The sequence below is a fragment of the Notamacropus eugenii genome, chromosome 1 (assembly GCF_028372415.1).
Source record: "Notamacropus eugenii isolate mMacEug1 chromosome 1, mMacEug1.pri_v2, whole genome shotgun sequence".
NCBI lineage: Eukaryota > Metazoa > Chordata > Mammalia > Diprotodontia > Macropodidae > Notamacropus > Notamacropus eugenii.
The window spans coordinates 249,648,983-249,673,368 of NC_092872.1; the positions used below are offsets into that span (position 1 = coordinate 249,648,983).

General features: G+C 37.0%; 1 protein-coding gene across 13 annotated transcripts in view; it reads right to left on the reverse strand.

The window, feature by feature from the left end:
• MARCHF8 (membrane associated ring-CH-type finger 8) overlaps nt 1-24,386 on the reverse strand; it is a 128,508-nt gene that overhangs the window by 50,006 nt on the left and 54,116 nt on the right. Inside the window, exon 1 of one of the 13 annotated variants that reach the window (XM_072628515.1) lies at nt 21,062-21,144. The exons of the other annotated variants lie outside the window; for them this stretch is intronic. The gene's annotated coding sequence lies outside the window, so the exon portion shown is untranslated. Of the gene's footprint in view, nt 1-21,061; nt 21,145-24,386 lie in introns of those variants that run through there. 13 annotated transcript variants of the gene reach the window in all.

Below are 24,386 nucleotides of genomic sequence, written 5' to 3' on the forward strand. Positions count from 1 at the left end.
ATGAATTTTAAGTAAGTAGTATTTAGTAAATACTAGACTTTTAAAAATTGTAAATGATTTAATGATTTTTAAAAAGTCCATTCTATTTGGTCAATAGTTTGCATACTCTCATCTTTTCCTGGTTTCAATAGGTCCACAGTATTTTATAGTACAAGCAGGGTTCAACCAGCCAGACAAAGCCAATGGCAAGACAACTGTTAGAACACCCTTGACAAATGAAATTACACATCAGTGCTCAGCAAAAATACAAAAAACAAAAAAACCCCACCTCACCATGCTGCCAAAAATACAAAAAACAAAGACTCTTTGGTTCTATCTTTTATAAATCAACTATTCTTCTGAGGCTAAAACACAAAATTAATACACATACTATGGTTATAAGAAGACTTAACTAACTTCTGAAACCATGAAAACAGGAATATCCTCTAAGCTGCAGTAACCAAGTCTACAGCTGTGTTCACAGCTATGAATTGACTAATTTTTCTCTTAGCAAAAATCCTCTTTCAAAATGATAATCTCAGGAACAATGCTCTTTAGAACAGAAGGCAAGTCTATTACAGAAAAAAGAAGAGTCATTTATATTTTACATGGTTAATGGCCTAAATATTTTTAACATACTTTCAAAAAATACCTTTGTTAGCTATTTTTAAAAATAGAAACAAAGTTCATATTGGGAATGAAGTAAGACTATCATGATTCTTTCACTGTGAATCTTAATGTGGGCTCTTGAGGCAGGGGACCAGATTACCCCTATTTATTTGGCAAGGCTTAAGGGCATCCCTAAGTGAATGATAAACCAACATACTCTGTGGACCAGGCATTCTCCTACCTGAAGCTTCAGGTTCCAGCACAAGTGAGTCTGTGTATCTTTAACGTTGCACGTTCTTGCTGCATGTCCCTTATAATCCAGACTAAAGTGTATGTGTGTGTGTGTGGGGGGGGGGGGGGGGGGGGGAGTAGCCTGGCCTACACAGCTGACAAGTGCCCTGCGTTAGCCTGTAGTTGAAGAGACAGTTGGTACTATACTTGCTGGGGCTTGTTCCTGCCCTTAAGCACACCATCAGTGAGATCAAACTGGACTAACTACTTCCTCCAGCTGACTCCAGTGAAAGGAGTGAATAAATGATTCATGCAAATTCATTTCCTGGCAATGAATTTTTTCTCTTCCACAAATTCTCCCCAAAGCAGTCTAATGTAAACTTTGCTTACTAAAATGAGAAGAGAGGAACTGTCACAAATGCTCTAGGATAGCAGAGAATATAGACTTTGTAACAGGCCTTTTCCCTCCTGACATGGTTGGTTTATTCCCTAGATTTATATGTAATAGTGGAGGTTTTTTTTTTAAACATAGAAAAACTAATGTTTAACCACAGACATTGCCAGAACAGAGCATTTGTTCAAGCCAGTTGGCAGGTTATTAATGAAGGAAAAACTACACTTAATGCCACAGACTGGGATGATATACTATGCAAACCACTGAAAATTATCTAGGAAAGCAGGGAAAAAAACCACATTGGATAGTGTGGCTTGGTAACTGACTACCTTTCAAACCTGAGGTATGTCACATCACCTCTCCCAGCCTTACTTTCCTCAAGAAAAAGGGAGTGGGGGAGTTAACTGTACAACCTCTAAAATTCCAATAAGCTCTAACCCTAGGATGACTATAATCAAGGGCAGGAAAGTGTGAGTTTAAAAAGAGATTGCCTGTGATTTCCCCAGTTACAAAACAGTGCTTGGCTTGATTTCCGGTATTCTAAGAAGATCGTTTTTTGGGCGACTTTCATGATGTCCTAAATGCTATCTCTGTAAGTCATTTGCTCCTTTTGGAGATATTAATTATAAATCACTCTCACCTATTAAATAAAAATTTGGTCAATCAATTGATCAATAAATATTTATTAGGTCCCTATTATATGTCATGCACTATGCCAGGATGTAGGGATACAAAGGAGTTTACATTCTTTTGGGAAAGACAATATTTACAAAATGTACAAAAATAGGGAAGGGAAGGGGACAATGAATTTATATAGCACCTACTGCAGACACTGTGCTAGATGCCTTACAAATATTAACTCATTTGATACTGATGGGAGGAGACTGAGGCAGACAGAGGTTAAGTGACCACCCCAGGGTCACATTCCCTGTAAGTGTCTGAGATCATACTTGCACTGTGTCACTAGCTGCCTCTAAAAATAATACAAAGTAGCTTTGAGGGAGAGTGTAGAAGTCCTCATGTAGGAAGCAGCATTTACAAAATGGAGGAGACAAGAGAATGCACTCAGGTACAGGGGTCTGCTTGGGCAAAGGGATAGACGGAGGTAGAAGACAAGAATACTGTGCAAGGAATGGCAATCCAGCCAGTTTTGCTTGACTGTAGAGAATCAGAAAGGATTCCTAAGTGATGATGGAGCCTAACTGTGAGAAGCATTCAAAGACAAACAGAAAAGTCTATCTGTGATCCCAGAGGTTACTGGGGGCCAAAGGCAGCCTGCTGTTGTGGTTCACCGTGTCTGACTCCTCATGATCCCATCTGGGGTTATCTTGGCAAAGACACTGGAGTGCTTTGCCTTTTCTTTGTTATGCTCATTTTGCAGATGAGGAAACTTTGGCAAACAGGGTTAAGTGACTTGCCCAGGGTCACACAGCTAGTAAATTCTGAGTTCACATCTGAACTCAGGTCTTCCTTACTCCAGGCCCATAGCTGTATTCACTGTGTCACCTAGATGCCCGTAGGTGGTGCCAAAGTCACAGAGGGCATCAGCCCTGATTCAGAAAGCTCCGTATTCAAATCTGCCCTTAGAAACTTACTAGCTGTGTGATCCTAGGAAAATCTCTTAATCTGTTTGCCTCAGTTTCCTCACCTAGGAAATGGAGATAATAACAGCACCTACCTTCCAGCTTCCAGAGTTGTTATGAGGATGAAATGAGATAATATTTGTGAAGTATCAGCAAAGTCCCTGGTACATAATAGGTGCTTAATAAATGCTTTTTCCTTCCTTCCTTCCATAGGTGTTTATTATGCAGGGAAATGACATGGTCAGATCTGTGCTTTAGAAAAAAACATTTGGCAACTGTATGGAGGATGAAATGTGGAGGGGAGAGATTTGAGGCAGGGTGCTGAATTCTGAAACTACTGCAACAATCCAGGTTAGAGCTGATAAAGGCCTGAAAAAAGGTGAGGACTATGTGAGAGAGGAGACAAGAAAATGGTTAACTAATTGGACTTCAGAGATTAGTGAGAGTGAGAACGGGGGTGACCACAAGACCTTGGAACTGGATGACTTAAGAGGATGATAGGCTATCAATAAGTTTTACAAAACTGATTAAGGTTTAAAAAAAAGTGACTTTTGGAGTTTATTAGATACATTAGTAATTATTAAAAATATGACCAGAGCTTGACCTTTCTAGTAACTATAATTCCTACTAAAAATGGAATATTTTAAGCTGCATATAAAGAAACTGATTATGGATAGACAAACATCATCACTGCTACCACTATCCTAGAAGCAAAGAAAGTTAAGGACAGAAAGGTTCCTGAGACAAGGAAATTGAAGCTTAAAAAGGGGAATTGATTTGTCCAAGGTCAAACAAAAACTTGAACTCAGGTGCCAAGACTCCCAGGTTGTCTCCTCCTGCGTGGTCCACTGGCCCTATTCACATTATTTAAAAGGTAAAAGAAGGTAACATGAAACCATTTAAGGGGAAAAAAACCACACAAAAACATTGTCATCCTCCTGTGATTTTATTTCCTCTTAGCAAATCAGATAATTATGAATCAAACTATACTGTCTATAAACATTTTACATTCTAAGTAAAATGCATTTAATCAATAAAGCCTTCCTTTTCAGAAGAGCAATGCAATGGAAGCACAATACTGCATGATTTTTCTCTAGAACAAGGAAAAGATGAATTTTCAGAATTTATGGTTAATATAAGAAACAAAAGAATACCATTTTACAAGGAAAATTTTAGAAATATATTGTTAACTTCACATTCTTCTCTACATTTTCAAGAAATTATTTTACCTCCCCCAACGTGATCTGTACGTCTCTAGCCAAGTATTTGAAAATACTTCTTCACCACACATAATTATGGTTCAAACTGCTACAATGAGCAGGGGGTTTCAACTTTCTACCCAACAATAATCACACCAATATAAAGTGTCAACTGGGGAATTATTATCAATTCCAAATGACTTTATTCCATCAATTTCATGCATAAATCTGCATAACTTAATCATAGATCCATGTTATGTTTAAATTTATCACATAACATTACTTTGTGTAATTTTTAAAAATTTCCTAAAGTTTTCTCCTTTTCTGTCTCCCTTCGCTATTTATTTTTGTTTCTCACCATCTCATCTTTGGCACCTTTTTCACACATTCTTCAACTTGTTTCAAATACATGTACTGGCCCAGCTCCTCAAATCTTCCCTAATCCCTGAACTTGATATACTATCACTCAGACTTTCAATTGCTTCTCCATCTGATCCCTGTCTGGTTTAATTCCAGATACTTCTCCGAAATACCCAGTCCTATTGTCAGCCATACTCAGGTATGAAAATATTTCCTTTAGCTAGTCTTATCACCATTTTCATATCATGTTTGAAAAGGCCCCATGAGATAGGAGCAGAAACTACTGCTAATATGACAACAGTAGTACATGTAGAAACCTAGCACACATGATTTAAGAGGGATGGATGGAACCCCTGCCACATGAGCTATAATGGCAATGAAACAATCCTCAAAATTTAACTGGTCTAGGAGACTAAGGCTTGAACCACTGAGTAGTTTCCTAGTTGCCTAAGGCATAAAAGCTAGGAGTAGACATACCTACTCTAGAAGTTTGACAGCTTTTCCGCTGCAGTCAACTCAGTCTTCTGACAGAGTGTGCCATTATGTGCATGACTGAACCAAGGTTACCTTTGCTGACTATCCTTTCCTTGCTATTACTGCATGAGCTTCCTTTTGTTAAAGGCCACATGGTCTATGAGTGCCTGATTTTGTTTCAATCTTTGGTCTCCTAAATCATGCCTGGACAACATCTGATGTAGTCAGATTGGGTAGGAAGAATCTTGTGGCTGACTTTCATGCTTGCATGGCCTGATACGGGTACTGGGAAACCTGTGCATATTGTGCTCTTGGCCTCATACAGCCAGTCTTCTCACTGGATCAGAGGGGGATCCCCACTAACCAGGAGGCTTATAACCCACCAGGTGGTTGTAGAGATTGATAGAGAGAATAAAGGTTATTGCCAAGTCCAACATTCCCTGGCTACTGTTAATGACCCTGGAAAAGCTGCATCAACAGGATAAGGAAAATGAAAGTTGTATCCAACAACCAGGAAGGGATGTGAGTATTCTTATCTTTAAGGACTGTACCCTGAAGACAGAAGGACAATTGACTGACTTAATACGTGTAAAAATAATCTCTATTAAATAAACAAAATTGGGTGATAGTAATGGGGGCAAAGATTAACCAACCACAGGTGACAAGTATGGCATCCAACCCAGGGATCTCACTGGAAAATATACTGAACCCTGAGGGTTATAGAGGAGAGTAGGAACAAAAATGAGACCCACCTGAGAAAGAGAATATCAGGCTTATTCTATTGCCAGCCTCTGGTGGAACAGGATAATTTCATCCATAAGGGAGGCAGAGGGTAAATTGGCTTTCACCCTCAAGGAACTTGGGGGGTTGTAGGACACATTTAAACAACAACCTGATGAGTCACTAGAAAGTCGGCTGCTGACTGATGGAGTCCATAGAAAGTTCCTCTGGGCTTAGTGACTAAGACTCATCAAGGTCAGTGCAATCTGCCATTAGGTCCTACGCAGGCACCACTCTTTGTCTTTTTAGGGTGCTAAGAAAATGATTTTTACATATCTTGACCAATAAAGAGTTCACTTTGCAGCTGGTTCCCTTATGGGTCAGCAAAATAGGGGATGAAAGTCTAAAACAAACGGACCTATTGAATGGTTCTAATCTCCTCTACCAGGGCACCCACACCCTATGATGAGCTGCCATCAGGAGCCTTCCCTAAATACCATCAGGCTTTAGATATGAGCCTCCCCCTCTGAACTGCCACACAAATATGCAGGTAGGCCAAGTGCTGAAATTTGGGTGGGAGGTCACCCAGCAGCATCGTCACTATCGCTGCCAGCACAAATGGTGAGAAGAGGGACCCCAGCTTTATTGTATGATGCCTGAAACATATAAGTAAGTTTTACCTAATGACTAAACATAATCAATTTTCCTTATTATTGCACACATACACAAAAATATGAAGTTACTGGGAAGTCTCCAGCACATGTAAAAATACAAAAATACATTAACACAAAAGAAAAAACAAATGGTCCTAGATTAAGAATCAGTAGAAAAAGCACTGGCGTTGAAGTCAGAAGACCTGGGTTCAAATACTGCCTCTGAATAACTGGACAAGTCATCAAACCCTTGGAGCAGTCTGAACCTACTCACTGGATAGTCTCTAAGGTCCTTTTAAGCTCTAAGTGTAACATCTGAGTTACATTATCCATGGTTCAAAGCCATCAGATACAGACTAGTTTCCTAATCCAATCTAATCCCTTGGAGACAAAGGTTTAGTAAATAGTAGCTAGTTACAAATAAAACCAAGTGAACAAAAAACAAGCCCATTACATGTGGTATTGCAACATGCTCCATTACAAGAAAACATTCAGAGATCCATGTGCTTACAGCGTCCCTTACATGAACTTTAATCAAATTAAATAAAAATGTATTCAGTACATAATTAAATAAGGTACTGAATACATTTTGTAAACTTCATAGTACTATATATGTTAGTTGTCCTCCTCCTTTTTAGGGTGCCAATTTTATAAAGCATGATGACACTGCTGTAATTATTTTTCTAAGGCACAAGAAGCAGGAGGCAAAGTGGACAGACTACTGAACTTAAAATCAGTAAGCCTTGGGTTCAAATCTTGGTTCTGACCCTTATCAGTTATGTGACCATATGACCACAGGCAACTCCCTTCATTTCTCAAGGACTGAGGAAGCCCCTTCTGGAGTTTAATTTCTACACAGGCTGCCATCTGTGGCAATGGAGGATCTACAACAAACACAAAATAACTTTCAATCACACTCCCATTATACTATTTTTTAAAATAAAATTTTATTGATATCTTTTTTTTTGTATCTTCTACATTCCTTTAGTATGGGAAGGCCTCCCAGCACCTCCAAGACAACCAGATTATCAAAAAAGTCTGACATTCAGAGGTGTATTCTCCTATCTCTCTTTAGGATCAAGAGTGGTCATTAGAATTTTGCAGCATTGGGTTCTATTGTTGTTCTTTTTCCAATTACACTGAGGCAGTCATTGTGTAAATTGTTCTTCAGGGTCTGCTTATTTCACTTTCCAACAGTTCACTTAAGTCACAAGTTCTTAAACATTTGTGTCTCGTGGACTCCTTTGGCAGTATCTGGTGAAGCCTATGGACGTCTTCTCGGAAACATGTTTTTAAATGAGTAAAACACAAAGGAAATCAATTACACTGCAATCCAGCTAACATAATACTTTTTAAAAACACCTTCATGGACCCCAGATTAAGCTTCCTTTCCTCGGTATTCACTATGTCTTACGGCACAGTAAGGTGCTGTGAATGTGAATGGAATGAACTCTCCCATAAAACGGAGACAGATAGCACAATGGATTAACAGCCATAATTCAACAATATGTTGTTTACAAGAAACACATTTGAAACGGGGAGTGGGGATACACACAGGGTAAAGGTCAAAGGCTGGAGCAGAATATATTGTGCTTCAGCTGATGTAAGAAAAGCAGGAGTAGCAATCCTAATCTCAGACAAAGCAAAAGCAGAAATAGATCTAATCAAAAGAGATAAGGAAGGAAACTATATCCTGCTAAAAGGCACTATAGACAATGAAGCAATATCATTAAACATATATGCTCCAAGTGGTATAGCATCCACATTCTTAGAGGAGAAGTTGGGGGAGTTGAAGGAAGAAATTGACAGCAAAACTATACTAGTGGGGGACCTCAACCTCCCCCTCTCTGAACTACATAAATCTAACCTCAAAATAAACAAGAAAGAGGTTAAAGAAGTAAATAAAACTCTGGATAAGGTAGATATGATAGATCTCTGGAGAAAACTGAATGGGAATAGAAAGGAATATACCTTTTCCTCAGCAGTACATGGCACATATACAAAAACTGACCATGTACTAGGACAAAAAACCTCACAATCCAGTGCAGAAAGGCAGAGATAGTCAATGCATCCTTCTCAGATAATAATGCAATAAAAATTATATGTAATAAAAGGCCATGGAAAGATAAACCAAAAATCAGTTGGAAACTAAATAATCTAATCATGAAGAAGGAGTGTGTTAAAGAAGAAATCACAGAAACAATCAACAACTTCATTCAAGGGAATGATAATAATGAAACAACATACCAAATCTTATAGGACACTGCAAAAGCAGTTCTTAGGGGAAGTTTTATATCTTTGAATGCCTACATAAATAAAATAGAGAAAGAGGAGATCAATGAATTGGGCATGCAGCTGAAAAAGCTAGAAAAAGAACAAATTGAAAATCCCCAAGAAAACACCAAATTAGAAATACTGAAAAGCAAAGGAAAGATTAATAAAACGGAAATTAAGAAAACTACTGAATTAATACATAAAACCAATAGTTGGTTTTTATGGAAAAACTAATAAAATTGATAAACCGTTGGTCAATTTGATTAAAAAAAGAAAGAAGAAAATCAAATTATTAATATCAAAAATGAAAGGGGTGAACTCACCTCCAATGAGGAGGAAATTAAAACAATAATTAGAAATTATTTTGCCCAACTTCATGCCCACAAATTCGACAATCTAAATGAGATGGATGAGTATTTTAAAAAATACAAATTGCCCAGATTAACAGAAGTTGAATACTTAAACAACTCCATCTCAGAAAAAGAAATTGAACAAGCCATCAATGAACTCCCTAGGAAAAAATCTCCAGGGCCAGATGGATTTACAAGTGAATTCTATCAGACATTTAAAGAACAGTTAATTCCAATACTATATAGACTATTTTTGAAAATTAGGGAAGAAGGAGTCTTCCCAAATTCTTTTTATGATACAAATATAGTTCTGATACCCAAACCAGGAAGAGACAAAACAGAGAAAGAAAATTATAGACCAATTTCTCTAATGAATATAGATGCAAAAATTTTAAATAAGATTTTAGCAAAATGAATACAGCATCTTATCACGAGAATAATACATTATGATCAGGTAGGATTCATACCAGGAATACAGCGGTTGGTTCAATATTAGGAAAACTATTAGCATTATCGATCATATCAACAACAAAACTAACAAAAACCATGATTATCTCAATAGATGCAGACACAAAGCTTTCCACAAAATACAACATCCATTCCTATTAAAAACACTGGATAATATAGGAATAAAGGGAACTTTCCATAAAATTATAAGTAGTATCTACCTAAAACCATCAGCAAGCATTATATACAATGGAGATAAGCTAGATGCATTTCCAATAAGATCAGGGGTGAAACAAGGTTGTCCATTATCACCACTATTATTCAATATGGTACTAGAAATGTTAATTGTAGCAATTAGACAAGATAAAGATATTCAAGGAATAAGAATAGCCAAAGAAGAAACTAAGTTATCACTCTTTGCAGATGATATGATGATATACTTAGAGAATCCCAGAGATTCAAGTAAAAAACTACTTGAAATGATAAACAACTTTGGCAAAGCTGCAGGTTACAAAATAAACCTGCACAAATCTTCTGCATTCCTATATATTAATAATAAAGTCCAATAGCAAGAGATAGAAAAAGAAATCCCATTTAATGCTAGGGTAGATACTAAAAAATATTTGGGAGTTTACCTGTCAAAACAAACCCAGGGACTATATGAACACAATTACAAGACACGTTTTGTACAAATAAAGTCAGATCTAAGTAAGTGGAAAAACTTCAGTTGCTCATGGGTAGGCCGAGTGAACATAATAAAAATGGCAATTCTACCTAAATTAATTTACTTATTTAGTGCCATACCAATTAAACTATCAGACAACTATTTTCTAGAGCTGGATAAAATAATATCAAAATTCTTCTGGAAGAACAAAAGGTCCAGAATATCAAAGGGACGAATGAAAAGAAATACTAGGGAAGGTGGCCTAGTGCTACCAGATCTCAAATTATATTCTAAAGCAGCAATTATCAAAACCACTTGGTACTAGCTAAGAAACAGAAGGGTAGACAAATAGAATAGTCTAGGTACTCAAGATGCTATAGGCAATGAATATAGCAACCTCCTGTTTGATAAACCCAAGGACCCCAGCTTCTGGGATAATAACTCACTTGTTCGACAAAAATTGCTCGGAAAACTGGAGAACACTGTGGTGGAAACTAGGCACAGACCAATGCCTGACATCGTACACAAGAATAAAGTCCAAATGGGTACATGATCTAGGTATAAAAATTGTTATCATGGACAAACTGGGGGAGATTTATGGAGAAGGGAAGAATTTTTGACTAAAGAAGAGATAGAAAGCATTATGAAATGCAAGATGGATAATTTTGATTACATTAAACTGAAAAGTTTTTTCACAACCAAACTCAATGCAACCAAAATTCAGAGGGATGTAGCATATTGGGAAAAAATTTTTATACCTAATCTCAGGGATAAAGGCCTCATTTCTAGAATATATAGAGAACTGAGTCAAATGTACAACAATACAAGTCATCCTCCAATTGATAAATGATCAAAGGATATAAACAGGCAATTTTCAGAGGAAGAAATTAAAGATAACTACGATCATATGAAAAAATGCTCTAAATCACTATTGACTAGAGAGATGTAAATCAAAACAACTCTGAGGTACCACATCACACCTATCAGACTGGCAAACATGACAGAACAGGAAGATGATAAATGTTGGAGAGGATGTGGGAGAGTTGGAACACTAATTCATTGTTGGTGGAGCTGTGAGCTGATCCACCATTCTGGAGGGCAGTTTGGAACTATGCCCAAAGGGTTACAAAAATATGCATACCCTCTGACCCAGCAATATTGATTCTAGGGCTTGTATCCCCAAGAGATCATAAAAATGGGAAAGGGTCCCACATGTACAAGAATATTTATAGCAGTTCTCTTTGTGGTGGCCAAAAACTGGAAATCAAGGGGATGTCCATCAACTGGGGAATGGCTGAATAAATTATGGTATATAAATGTAATGGAATACTATTGTGCCATAAGAAATGATGAACAAGAAGACTTCAGAGAGGCCTGGAAGGACTTATATGATCTGATGCTGAGTGAAAGGAGTAGAACCAGAAGAACTTTGTGCATAGCAACAACCATAGTGTGCGAGAGTTTTTTCTGGTGGACTTGTATCTTCATAGCAATGCAAGGATATTAAAAAAAAAATTCTCAATGGTCTTCTAAGGCAAAAGGCCTTCCACATTCAAAGAAAGAACTATGGAATTCAATCGTAGAATGTAGCAGATCATTTTGTGTGTGTGTGTGTGTGTGTGTGTGTGTGTGTGTGTATGTGTATTATGTTTTGGTTATATGATTTCTCCAATTTATTTTAGTTCTTCTACACAGCATGACTATAATGAAAATGTATTCAATAGGAACGTATGTGTAGATCCTACATAGAATTATATGCCATCTTGGGGAGGGAGGGGGGTGATGGGAGGTAGGTAGGGGGAAAAAAAATCTGAGTTTTATGGTAGTGATTACAAAGCATTATAAATAAATGAAATGAATATTAAGAACAACAACAAAAAAAACCACATTCATGGACCCCAGATTAAGCTTCCTTTCCTCTGTATTCACTATGCCTTACAGCACAGTAAGGTGGTAGCTAGGGGGCCTGATAGTGCACAGAAAGCCAAGCCTACAGTAAGGATATTTCATCTTCCTAAGCTCAAATCCAGCCTCAGACACTTACTAGGCTGGGTGACTCTGGGCAAATCACTCAACCCTGCTGGCCTCAGTTTCCTCACCTGTAAAAGGAGCTGGAGAAAGAAATGACAAGTTGCTCCAGTATCTCTGCCAAGAAACCCCAAATGGGAAGACAAAGAATCGGACATGACTCAACAACATAACGTAGTAATATTGCATTATATAGCATATTTATAATTTATTTTGCCATTTTCTAACTGATGAGCAGCTACTTTGTTTCTAGTTCTTTGCTGTGTGTCAAAAAATGCCACTCTATTTCAGTGTATAAGAGCAGGATTGTATTTCTGGACCTTTACTATTTAAGTGAGTTGTGTCTTTTGTCAAACAGACTTAACATCAGGTACACTGAAAAAGAAGTATAGTCATTCCCCAATTGATAAATGGTCAAAGGATATGAACAGGCAATTTTCAGAGGAAGAAATTAAAGATATCTATAATCATATGAAAAAATGCTCTAAATCACTTTTGATTAGAGAGATGCAAATCAAAACAACTCTGAGGTACCACATCACACCTATAAGACTGGCAAACATGACAGAACAAGAAAATGATAAATGCTGGAGAGGATGTGAGAAAGTTGGAACACTAATTCATTGTTGGTGGAGCTGTGAGCTCATCCAACCATTCTGGAGAGCAATTTGGAACTATGCCCAAAGGGCTACAAAAATGTGCATACCCTTTGACCCAACAATATCACTACTAGGACTGTATACCCAAGAGATCATAAAAATGGGAAAGGGTCCCACATGTGCAAAAATATTTATAGCAGCACTCTTTGTAGTTGCCAAAAACTGGAAGTCAAGGGGATGCCCATCAATTGGGGAATGGCTGAATAAATTATGGTATATGAATGTAATGGAGTACTATTGTGCCACAAGAAATGATGAACAAGAAGACTTCAGAGAGTCCTGGAAGGACTTATATGATCTGATGCTGAGTGAAAGGAGCAGAACCAGGAGAACTTTGTGCACAGCAATGACCACAGTACGAGAGAGTTTTTTCTGGTAGACTTGGAAATTCGTAATAACGCAAGAACTTCTTAAAAAAAAAAAATCCCAATGGTGGTTTTCAAAGGCAAAAGGCCTTCCACACTCAGAGAAAGAAATATGAAAGTCATTCGCGCAATATAGCAGATCATGTTTGTGTGTGTGTGTGTTTTTGCGTACCATGTTTTCATTTGTTATATGATTTCTTCCATTTATTTTAGTTCGACTACATAGCATGACTATAATGAAAATATACTCAATAGAAAAGTATATGTAGAACCTATAGAATTGTATGTGGTCGTGGGGAGGGAGGGGGGTAGTGGGGAGTAGGTGTGTGGGGGGGTAAAATCTTAATTTTATGGCAGTGATTGTAAAACATTAAAAAATAATAATAATAAAATAAAATTTAAAAAAAAGAAAGAAGTATAATATTCCTTGATGCTTTCAGTCAGAAAGTTTAAAAAAATCATATCATTAGTAGAACAAAATGTTCTAGAACTAAAGTGAAGGAAGGAAGGAAGGAAGGAAAAAAGAAAGGGGAGAAGGAAAAAAGGAAGAGTCCCAATCTCAAATCTAAGACTTTTACATTGTGATAATGTCTGTATAATCAGACTCTTGCTTATGCCTTAAGATTTCTCAGATTTTGAAGATACTGAGATTTATTTGGCTTTCTTTTCTTTTTTGGTCAAGAAGTCCCTGGATTCAATTAGTATCTTTTTGATTTGACAGTACTTTTTGGCTTTTAAGGATATTACTGTCAATATTTAATCAATTGTCCAAATAGATGTGTCCCAGAGTACAGCTCTAAGTACAAATATTGATCCCTGTCCAGCAACTATCAAGTGTCTGCTTCAGTCTGAGGTATAATTTGAAGATGATTTTCTTTCAGTCCCACAGAGAAGCTAAGGTATTATTTGGGACCTTTTTTAAAAACAAGAAAAGCTCAACTTTATTTTTATAGACTCAGATATGGAAATGACCCTAGGAATCATTTCGTCCAACATTCTACCACCTACCACAATAATCCTTTCCACAATATCTCTGAAAGATGGTTATCTTTCTTTTGAACAATTTTCAGTGAAAATAAGTAAAAGGGGCACCCTATTCTAATGTTAGCCAGTTAATTTTTTCAAGTTATTCCTTATAAGGAGCCAAAATCCTACTTTGTAATCCCTCACATATCAGTACTAGTTCTACCTTCCAGAAAAGCATGTAATCAGAATGTGTGTGTTCTATTACACTGAGTGATAAAAGAATAGTAATTTTACTTTCGAGATTAAAATTCTCCATCACTATTTAACAGGATAAACCTTCAAATATTGAAAAATAACTTTCATGACTCAAGACAGTCTTCTTCGAGCTTAAACAGACTCATGTTCTTTCAATTAGTCTTTAAGAGGCGCAGTTTCTAGATCTGATTCCAGTTACCTTCCCTTTGTTTAGTAACTTAGAGGACTCTTCAATGGAGTAACTACTTCTGCAAATTCTGAGAGAAAAATGAGGACAAAGCAACAGTTCACTGTATTTATTTTCCTTTACAGCTACAAAGTTACTTTTGTACATTTCTTGATTTTTATCAATATGATATAACAACAAGGACATTACAATTTTCCCCATTCTTAATATATGTAAAATGTATACAGGCACCAACATCTTTAATATCAAGGCAGAACTCATCAAAATAATGGATGAAACATTTTTTGAAGCGTTCTGACTTCAGTGGTGTATTAGTAACCAGGCTATTAGGTGTAATGGAAAGACAGCTGAAGTCAGTGCAGACAGGAGCTGTAATCTGGTCTCTGTTGCTTAATCTTTGTGCCCAAGTCACTTACACTTCCTAAGTCACAGTTGTCAGATCTGTAAACTGAAGAAACTGGATTTAATAAGCTCTCTTTCAACCTTTAAATCTGTGATCTTATTATGCCATGACTTTTAAAACAATTTTTAAAAAGTCTATATTGCTGAGAATGGAAAACTGAATTTACTATACCAGACAGGGCTGACACATTTTACTGAATTGCTTTTCTTCTTCCTTCTTTTTTTAAATCTTTCTAACAAAGGATAGCTCTTGGAGAAGAATGTATTTGGAACTGAATGTGATATAAAATTAAAAGACATCTACCAAATAAAATAAAATTTCCTTTAAAGTCTACATGGCAAAGAAGGCCCAACAATCTCACCCTTCTACCAACTATATAATTAATACCCTACACTTGGAATTAATACCCTACAATGGTCATTTTAAGCATTAAGAATTCTCTCTGAAGCAATGGCCTATAAACTTGGCAATTATCCTGGTAAGAAGTTCATGAAAAGTAAAAAAGATATATACTAATGGCAGGAAGAGTAAGTAACTATAACCTATAATGATAGTACTATTATAGCAATGAGGACAAATTATCTGCTTAAATAATGCTGTTCTTTGTGTCTAAATAAAGTAGTTAAGGTACACAGATTGGAAACAGAGTAACCAGGACTTTAAGTCTGAACAAAAATACCCTCCAAAATGCCACCACACAGCACTGGTTTAGAAACAAATAAAGGATCGTACTGTCCACATGAACACTAGGCTACTACACGTGCTTCAAAAGAAAAAAACCCACTAATAGAGAAATAATTTCTAGAGCCTTTCTGGTTCCTCTCATGTAAACTCTGGCCTTGAACCAAAGGAAGGTATTTAAACTACCAGATAAAGTTACTTGCTCCAGTGATTCAGAAACTTCAGTCAACATTTACTCTTTTGGCTAAAGCCAGGTTAATCCCGTTTTCTTATGCTTTCAATCTTATATCAGAGAAACACTGCAAACAAGGTCAAAAATGGAACAGAAATCTGCAGAAAGAACAAAATCCAACTAGCACCCTTAAGTCTCAGATACCTCACTCACGCTCCAATCCTTTAATAACTTTCTAATCTCAGCAAAATTAGCATTCTTTCCAATAACACAGATCAAAGCACCCTACAAATCTTTTCCACATGCTCCCTCAAATTTGCCATAAAGGATCCACCCTCAATTTCTCCTGACATTCTGAGTCTACCCTCAGAGAGCAGCAGCTATCCATATGTGATCTTTCACTCTTGTTACAAGATTGGCTCATGTTCTTTACAATGGATTTTTAGGGCATTTTGATGAGACCGTGGCATGGTGAGCAAAGGGCTGGGCTCAAAGCCAAGAAAACCTGAATTTGAGTCATGCTTCCGACAGATACTGGCTGTGTGATCCTGGGCAGCGCTCTGGGAAATTCTCAGAATAAATTGTAGAGAAGGTGCCAACCTACCCTGACAGAATGCAGGAGTTCTCTATACCAATGAAATCACAGATCCAGTTCTGACACCTATCAAATCTTTGTACCATTTCTTTGTAATCCCTTGCTTGTGCTGCAGCCCCGTGATGCCCACCATGTAACTCTCCATGGCCCTCTATAACTATAATTCTCTATAGTCAGTAGACTTGTATAACTTGCAACCACACAAAGCCAACTTCTAGAATAGTGGTATTTAACTGGTTTCAGGGAGAAGTTCGGAGTTAAAAAAGGAACTCTGCAAATTCAAGAACTAAAGAATTTCAGAATGGAAAGGAACATCAGTAGACATCTAATCCAACTCATTTGGAAAATAATACTTTCTGAAATATACATCTGAGATATTAATGGGAGCAATCTACCTTGCCACATAATACAGGAGTGCCCTCTCTAACACCTCTGATGTGATAAACTATTAGTCAGTCATACATAAAACTTCTTCTTGAACACTATCAATGAAAGAGAAATGTGGTGGGCTTCTTTTTCAACTGAAAATATTAAGAAATAAATATTTTAAATTGAGAATCCTTTCCAGCCTTTTTCCTTTACAAGAATGGTAAAAGGTGAAGAACAAAAGTTAGTGCCCCTGAAGTGGTAATCAAACTTAGAATAAGAGAAACATAAAAGGGTAAAAATGAGCAAGCAATCACAAAGGACTAAATAAGGATGAAGTGCTTATGTTCTCTTAGGGATAGACAACACAAATGTCCCACTGTATTAATGTCATTCCAGGGTCACAGAGGGAGTTAAATAAGACAGGGAACCTAGGAATGTTCTTGTTATGTTTTAATGATCTTAAAAAATGAAAAGGAGTGTGTGTGTGTGTGTGTGTGTGTGGAGGGGAGGGAGACTGAGAAAAGAGAGAGAAAGGGCACAAGTGGTAACTATATAAATAAGGAGAAGGGAGTGAGAAAGGGAATAAGTACTTATGTAGCACCTACTATGTACCAGTTACTGTACTAAGTGCTTTACAGATGTTATCTCATTTGATCCTTACAACAATGCTGGCAGGTAAGGTACTGTTATTATCCTTACTTTACAAATGAGGAAGCTGAGGCAGACAGAAGCTAAGGGAATTTTCCATGGTCACAAAGTTAGTAAGTGCCTGAGACTGGATTTAAACTCAGATCTTCCTGACTCATGCTCTATCCACTGAAGAGAACAGGTGAGGGGAGTAGGTGACAGCTAAATCTCATTAAACCTGTTTCTCCACTACCATTTCTTCTTTTACTCTTGTACATTTAGAAATGAACTTCTTAATGATGCCTTTTCTTGCTATTTTGTTTTAGCTATTGCCCTGGCTACCACATTTATTTACTTTTCTGGTATTTCTTATTTCTCAGCTCTAGGTTTTTTTTTCTAAGAATGTATCAAACGCTTGTTTTTTATTGAATATCTACCTTTCTACACTGATGGTTGGGCTTAGATTTGCAGGGTCTATTACGTTGGGTTGCATCTTAAGTTGTTTTTTTTTTTTTTTTTTTTTTTTTTGCTCTGTGAAACACATTTCATTCTTTCCTGAAGTTTCTAGTAGCGAAGTCTTGTGTTACTGGAATTTCCTTTCCAAATCTAAAGTCTTTTTCTTGGTAGCTTGCAGAACGAGTTGTTCGTCAGTAGAATTCTTAAATTTAACAACTATGTGTGGAGTTTTTAAAGATTTTGCTGGAGGCAATCTATGGATTCTTTTAATTAGCACTTTATCTTCTATGTTCAGAAGTTCTAGACATTTTTCTTATGTTTTTTCTTGTATAATGGGGGTCATGTTTTTTGATTCATCATGTCCTTCTGGGAGCTCTTATAATTCCTTCAGTTGTCTCTATACCTCTTGTCTTCAAGATCAATATATTTTGCTTGTATGAAACTCATGCTTTCTTTTAACATTATTACTCTGTGCTTCTCTTCTTCCAGATTGTCCTTATACATGAATTTTCACTCTTAATTAGTTCCTTCTTTTTTTGTTTCTTTGGCATGACTTAACATTATGGATTTGGGTTATTCCATTTTGCCAATACTTCTCCTTTTCAGGGCATAATACGTCCACAATTCTTATTTCTCTTTTGACCAATCAGCTATAGTCTCATGCTCTTAAGTATCAACAGGGTTGGAGACCTCTGGAGGCAGAGCCATGATGGTGGAGTAAGAAGGCAGCTTAGCTCTCCAAACAACTTTAAAATGATGCCTCAAATCCAATTATGGAGTGACAGAGTCAATAATATGTGAGATATTTTTCCAGCCCAAGACAACTTAAGAAGACATAAATTAAAAAGGAAAACTATCCCAATATCCCAGAAAGAGAGGGCTTAAATAAAATGGGAAAAGAACCTATTTGTACAAAAATAAGTATAGCAGCTCTTTTTGTGGTGGCAAAGAGCTGCAAATTGAGGGGATGCCCATCAATCAGGGAATGGCCAAACAAGTTGCAATATATGACTGTAATGGAATACTATTATGGTATAAGAAATAAGCAAGCTGATTTCAGAAAAACCTGGAAAGACTTACACAAACTGATGCAAAGTGAGCAGAACCAGGGGAACATGGTACACAAGTAAGAGCAATATTGTACAATGATCAACTGTGAATGATTTAACTATTCTCAGCAATACAGTGATCTGAGATAACTCCAAAGGATTTATAATGAAAAATGCTATCCACATCCAGCAAAAAAATTGATATGGAATCCTAATGCAGATTGAAGCATACAATTTTTCCTTTTATTTTTTTCTCCTTTTGGTTTATTTCTTCTTTCACAACATTACTAATATGGAAATGTTTTTACATAATTGGACACACATAACCTACCTCAAATTGCTTACCATTTTAGGGAGGGAAGGAGGGAGGTGAGGAGGGAGAAAACATGGAATTCAGCATTTTTTTAAAAATTGTAATTGGGAAAAAAATAAAATACTTTCCAAACACAGAAAAAAAAGAGAGGGTATAATAGAAATGGAAAGAATACACTAATCACCATCCGAAAGAAATTTGAAAATTAAAAAAATCCTAGGAATATTATAGCCATATTCCAGAGTTTCCAGACCAAGGAGAGAATATTTCTGGAAGTCAGAAAGAAACCATTCAAATATTGTGGAGCTACAGTCAGAATCATACAAGATTTAGCAGCTTCCACATTAAAGTAACAGATGGCTTAGAATATAATATTACAGAAGGCAAAGAAGATAGGATTAGAGCCAAGAATAACCTAAAACTGAGTATAATCTTTCAGGGGAAAAAATGGACACTTAATGAAATAGAGGACTTTCAAATTATTCCTGATGAAAAGACCACAGCTGACATAGTTGAATACATAGAATTCTCCTTAAAATGATTAAGCAATACCTATCTAAAATCATCAGCAAGCATTATCTACGACAGGGATAAGATAGAAGCCTTCCCAATAAGATCAGAAATGAAGCAAGGATGCCCATTATCACCACTACTATTCAATATCATATTAGAAATGATAGCTATGCCAATTAAAAAAGAAAAAAATGAATTAGAATAGGCAATAGGGAAACAAAACTATCACTCTTTGCAGACATGATGGTATATTTATAGAATCAACTAAATAGTCAGTTGAAATAATGAAGAACTTCACCAAATGTATGGGTTATAAAATAAGCCCATATAAATAACCATCATTTCTCTATATTACGAAAGGAAGAGATGGAAAGAGAAATTATATCTAAAAAACTGCTGACAATATAAAATGCTTGGGAGTCTCCCTGCTAAGACAAACCAGGAACTATATGAACACAGTTACAAAACACTTTTCACACAAATAAAAGTCAGATCTAAATAACTGGAGAAATATCAACTGCTTAGCAGGCAGGTTGAGCCAATATAATAAAAATGACCATTCTATCCAAATTAATTTACTTATTCAGTGCCAATCAAACTATCAAAAATTATTTTATAGAACTAGAAAAAAATAATAAAATTCATCTGGAAGAACAAAAAGGCAAGAATAACAAGAGAACTAATGAAAAAAACTGTGAAAGAAGGTGACCCAGCAGTACCAGATTTCAAATTATGTTATAAAGCAGTAATCATCAAAACAATCTGATGCTGGCTAAGAAATAGAATGGTGGATCCATGGGATAGATTAGGTACATAATACACAGTAGTATATGACCATAGTAGTATAGTGTTTGATAAACCCTAAGGTCCTAGCTTCTGGGGCAAGAACTCACCATTTGACAAAAATTGCAGGGAAAACCACAGAGCAGTCTGGCAGAAACTAGGCACAGACAAACATCTCACAGTATATATATACTAAGATAAGGTCAAAATGGACATATGATTTACACATAAAGGATGATACCATAAGCAAATTAGGGAAGCGAGGAAACTTTTATCTGTCAGATCTATGGATAAAGAGTTCATGATCAAATGAGAGAAGACCACAGGAAGTAATGGATAATTCTGATTACATGAAATTAAAAAGTTCTTATACAAATAAAATCAATGCAGGCAAAATTAGAAGGAAAGCAGGAAACGGGGGAAGATTTACAGCAAATTTATTTGATAAAGGCCTCATTTCTCAAACATATAGGGAACTAAATCAAAACTTATAAAAAAATGAGTCATTCAATTGATAAATAGCCAAACAATATGAAGAGAAATTTTTTAGAAGAAATCAAAGCTATCAATAGTCATGGGAAAAAATGCTCTAAGTCACTACTGATTAGAGAAATGCAAATTAAAACAACTCTGAGAGCAGCCAAGATATCAGAGTAGAAAGACGCACATCCACTTAGCTCCTCCCCCACAGCCCATAAAATACCTGTTAAGGAAGAACTCTCCACAAATTCTAGAGCAGCAGAAGTCACAGAACAATGGAGTGGAGGAGATTTCTATCCCAGAGAGACCTGAAAGACCGACGGGAAAGGTCTGTCACGCACCGGACGCAGAGCAGAGCCCAGCCCTGCCTTGGCCATGTGGCACCGAGAGGAGCAGATCTGAGCAGGCTTCAGGGATGGAATCTCCAGCAGCAGCACAGATCTCTCAACACACAGGTGCCAAAGGTCAGTGAGAGGGTCTTTTCAGCTGGCTGAGAGGGGAGCAGGGTGTCCCCATAACTCAGGTCTCCTCAGGAGGCAGCAGTAGAGGTAGCAGCAGACAAGGCTCCCAAAGCAGGCAGTAGCCCCCATCCATTGTTGAAGGTCTCATCAGAAAGCCCCTGAGGGAACTGAACCTGGTGTGGTGGCCCTGCCCCCACTTCAGCAGCTAATCTTAATCTCACACTGAATAGCAGCCCAGCCCCCACCTAAAGCACTGAGGCTTGGAAGCAGCTCATTTGAATCTCAGACCCTAGTGCAGGCTTGGCAGAGCTGGAGGCCAGGAAGTTGTGGAGAGGAAACTCAGAAGTCAAGTAACTGACTGGGAAAATGCTCAAAAAAGGGAAAAAAAATAAGACCATAGAAGGTTACTTTCTTGGGAAACAGGTGTCTCCCCCCATCCTTTCACATGAGGAAGAACAAGGCATACTGTGAGAGGAAGTCAGAGCCTCTGCCTCCAAAGGGAACTTAAACTAGGCTCAGGCAATAGAAGACCTTAAAAAACAAGTTAGCAGCTTACTAAAGGAGAACCAAAAAAATGCTGAAGAAAATAATAGTTTTAAAAAGAGGCTAACTCAATTGGAAAAAGAGGTCGAAAAATGCCAACGAGGAGAAGGAGGTTTTAAAAAGCAGAATTACCCAAATGGAGGAGAAGGTTCAAAAGCTCACTGAACAAAATAATTCGTTGAAACAGAGAACTGAGTTCAGGGAAAAGAATGACTATGAGTTACACCAAGCAGTTAGTAAACAAAACCAAAAATTTGAAAAAATAGAAGATAATGTGAAACAACTCATTGGAAAAACAACTGACCTGGAAAATAGATCCAGGAGAAATAATTTAAAAATTATGGGACTACCTGAAAGCCATGATCAAAAAAGAGCCTAGACATTATCTTCCATGAAATTATCAAGGAAAACTGCCCCGATGTTATAGAATCAGAGGGCAAAGTGGATATTGAAAGAATTCACCGATCACCTCCTGAAAGAAATCCGAACAAAGAAACTCCTAGGAATATTGTGGCCAAATTTCAGAGTTCCCAGATCAAGGAGAAAATACTGCAAGCAGCTACAAAGAAACAATTTGAGTACTGTGGAAATACAATCGGGATAACACAGGATCTGGCAGCTTCAACATTAAGGGATTGAAAGGCTTGGAATGGGATATTTCAGAAGTCAAAGGAACTGGGATTGAAACCAAGAATCACCTAGCCAGAAAATCTAAATATAATACTTCAAGGGAAAAAAATGGTCATTCAGTGATATAGACAACTTTCAAGAACTCATAGTGAGGAGAAGACCAGATCTGTATTTAAAAATTTAATTTCTCAAGACAAGAATCAAGAGAAGCATGAAAAGGTAAAAAGAAAAGAAAAATCATAAAAGACTCTCTAAAGCTGAACTGTTTACATTACTACATGGAAAGAAAATATTTTTAACTCTTGAATCTTTTCTCAGTGTTTGGGTAGTTGGAGAGACTGTACATACACACATACACACACACATAGATAGATAAAGAGTACAGGGTGTGTTATATCAGAAGAGATGATACACACACACACACACACACACACACTAAAATAAAATAAAAATTAAGAGGTAAAGGAGGAAAATTCCAGGAAGAGAAAGGGAGTAATGGCACAGGGCAGGCCGTGTGTGTGTGTGTGTGTGTGTGTGTGTGTGTGTGTATGAGATAAGAAAAATCTTATTCAATGGAGGAGATAAGGGAGAAGGGGAGAGGGGTGAAAAAAATAAAGATACTCTCCCCACATGTGGCTGAAGGAGGGAATAATATACTCACTAAATTTGATATGAAAATGTATATCACACCACAGGAAAGTAGGAGAGGTGACAAGTGGAGCGAGGGGAATGTTAGAAGGGAGGGCAAATGGGAGAAGGGAGTCACTAGAAATAAACACTTTCGAGAAGGGACAAGGTCAATTGTAGGGGGAAAAATAAGGGGGGATAGGGTAGGACAGAGGGCAATATAATTAGTATTACACAACATAATTATTATGGAGGTCTTTTGCAAAAGAACACATATTTAGTCTGTATTGAATTGCTTCCTTTCTTGGTGGGGCTGAGGAGGGAGGGGGGGAGGGAGAGAAGTTGGAATTCAAAGTATTAGAAACGAATGTTGAGAATTTTTACTGAATATAATCGGGAAATAAGAACTACAGGGAATGGGGTATGGAAATTTATCTTGCCCTGCAAGAAAAGAGAGAAGATGGGGAGAGGAGAGGGGTGGGGTGTGATGGAGGGGAGCGTACATTGAGGGAAGGAGTAATCAGAATGCAAGCTATTAGGAAGCGGAGGGAGGGGAGTGATAGGGAGAAAAATTGGACATGTTACAAAGTGAGGTAAAAGCAATTAGTATTAAAACAAGAGACTGAGTTAATTACTGAGAATAAATCAATGATGTCTTTAGTTTGGAGAAAAGAATTTCAGTCTAAATTTCCTAGAGGAAGGTAACCTCGGGTTAAATTTGGCATTGATGGGAAAAAAATAAAGGTTTTAATGGTAAATTTGATTTTATGATTGCCATTTAATCAGGAACTAGAACATGTATAGAAAGGCATGTAAGCCACTTAAGACTTGCCTCAAAATATGTTCCTTAGCCAAAGTGAAACTATAATCATATTTTAAACCTGGTTACTGGAACTTGCCATTTTTAGATGCTATGGGACTATTAAGTGACTGTTCTTCTGAGTCTAACTCCAGGTATGGGTAGCAAGAAAGGCAATCTGAGCCTCCAATCCATGATGCCAGTAAGCTGATGAGATGCTGGTATGAACTGCATAAAGTGATCTCAAGGGAAGGGTTGGAGAGCGGCTGTTCAGCATGGGCTGAGGTAGAATTCTCCTGACTCAATTTCCCCACTGAGACCTGGCAGACTTTAAGTCTGACTGAATGCAAGTGGATAATCTAATCCTGCCTGGAATTGACATGAAGTTGGGGAGATATTGTATCCCTGCAATGTCCCTATTCTTAGTGGCAATTTCCTATAGTCAAAAGATTTGTAAGCTTAATACCAGATCTATTCAATTATAGATT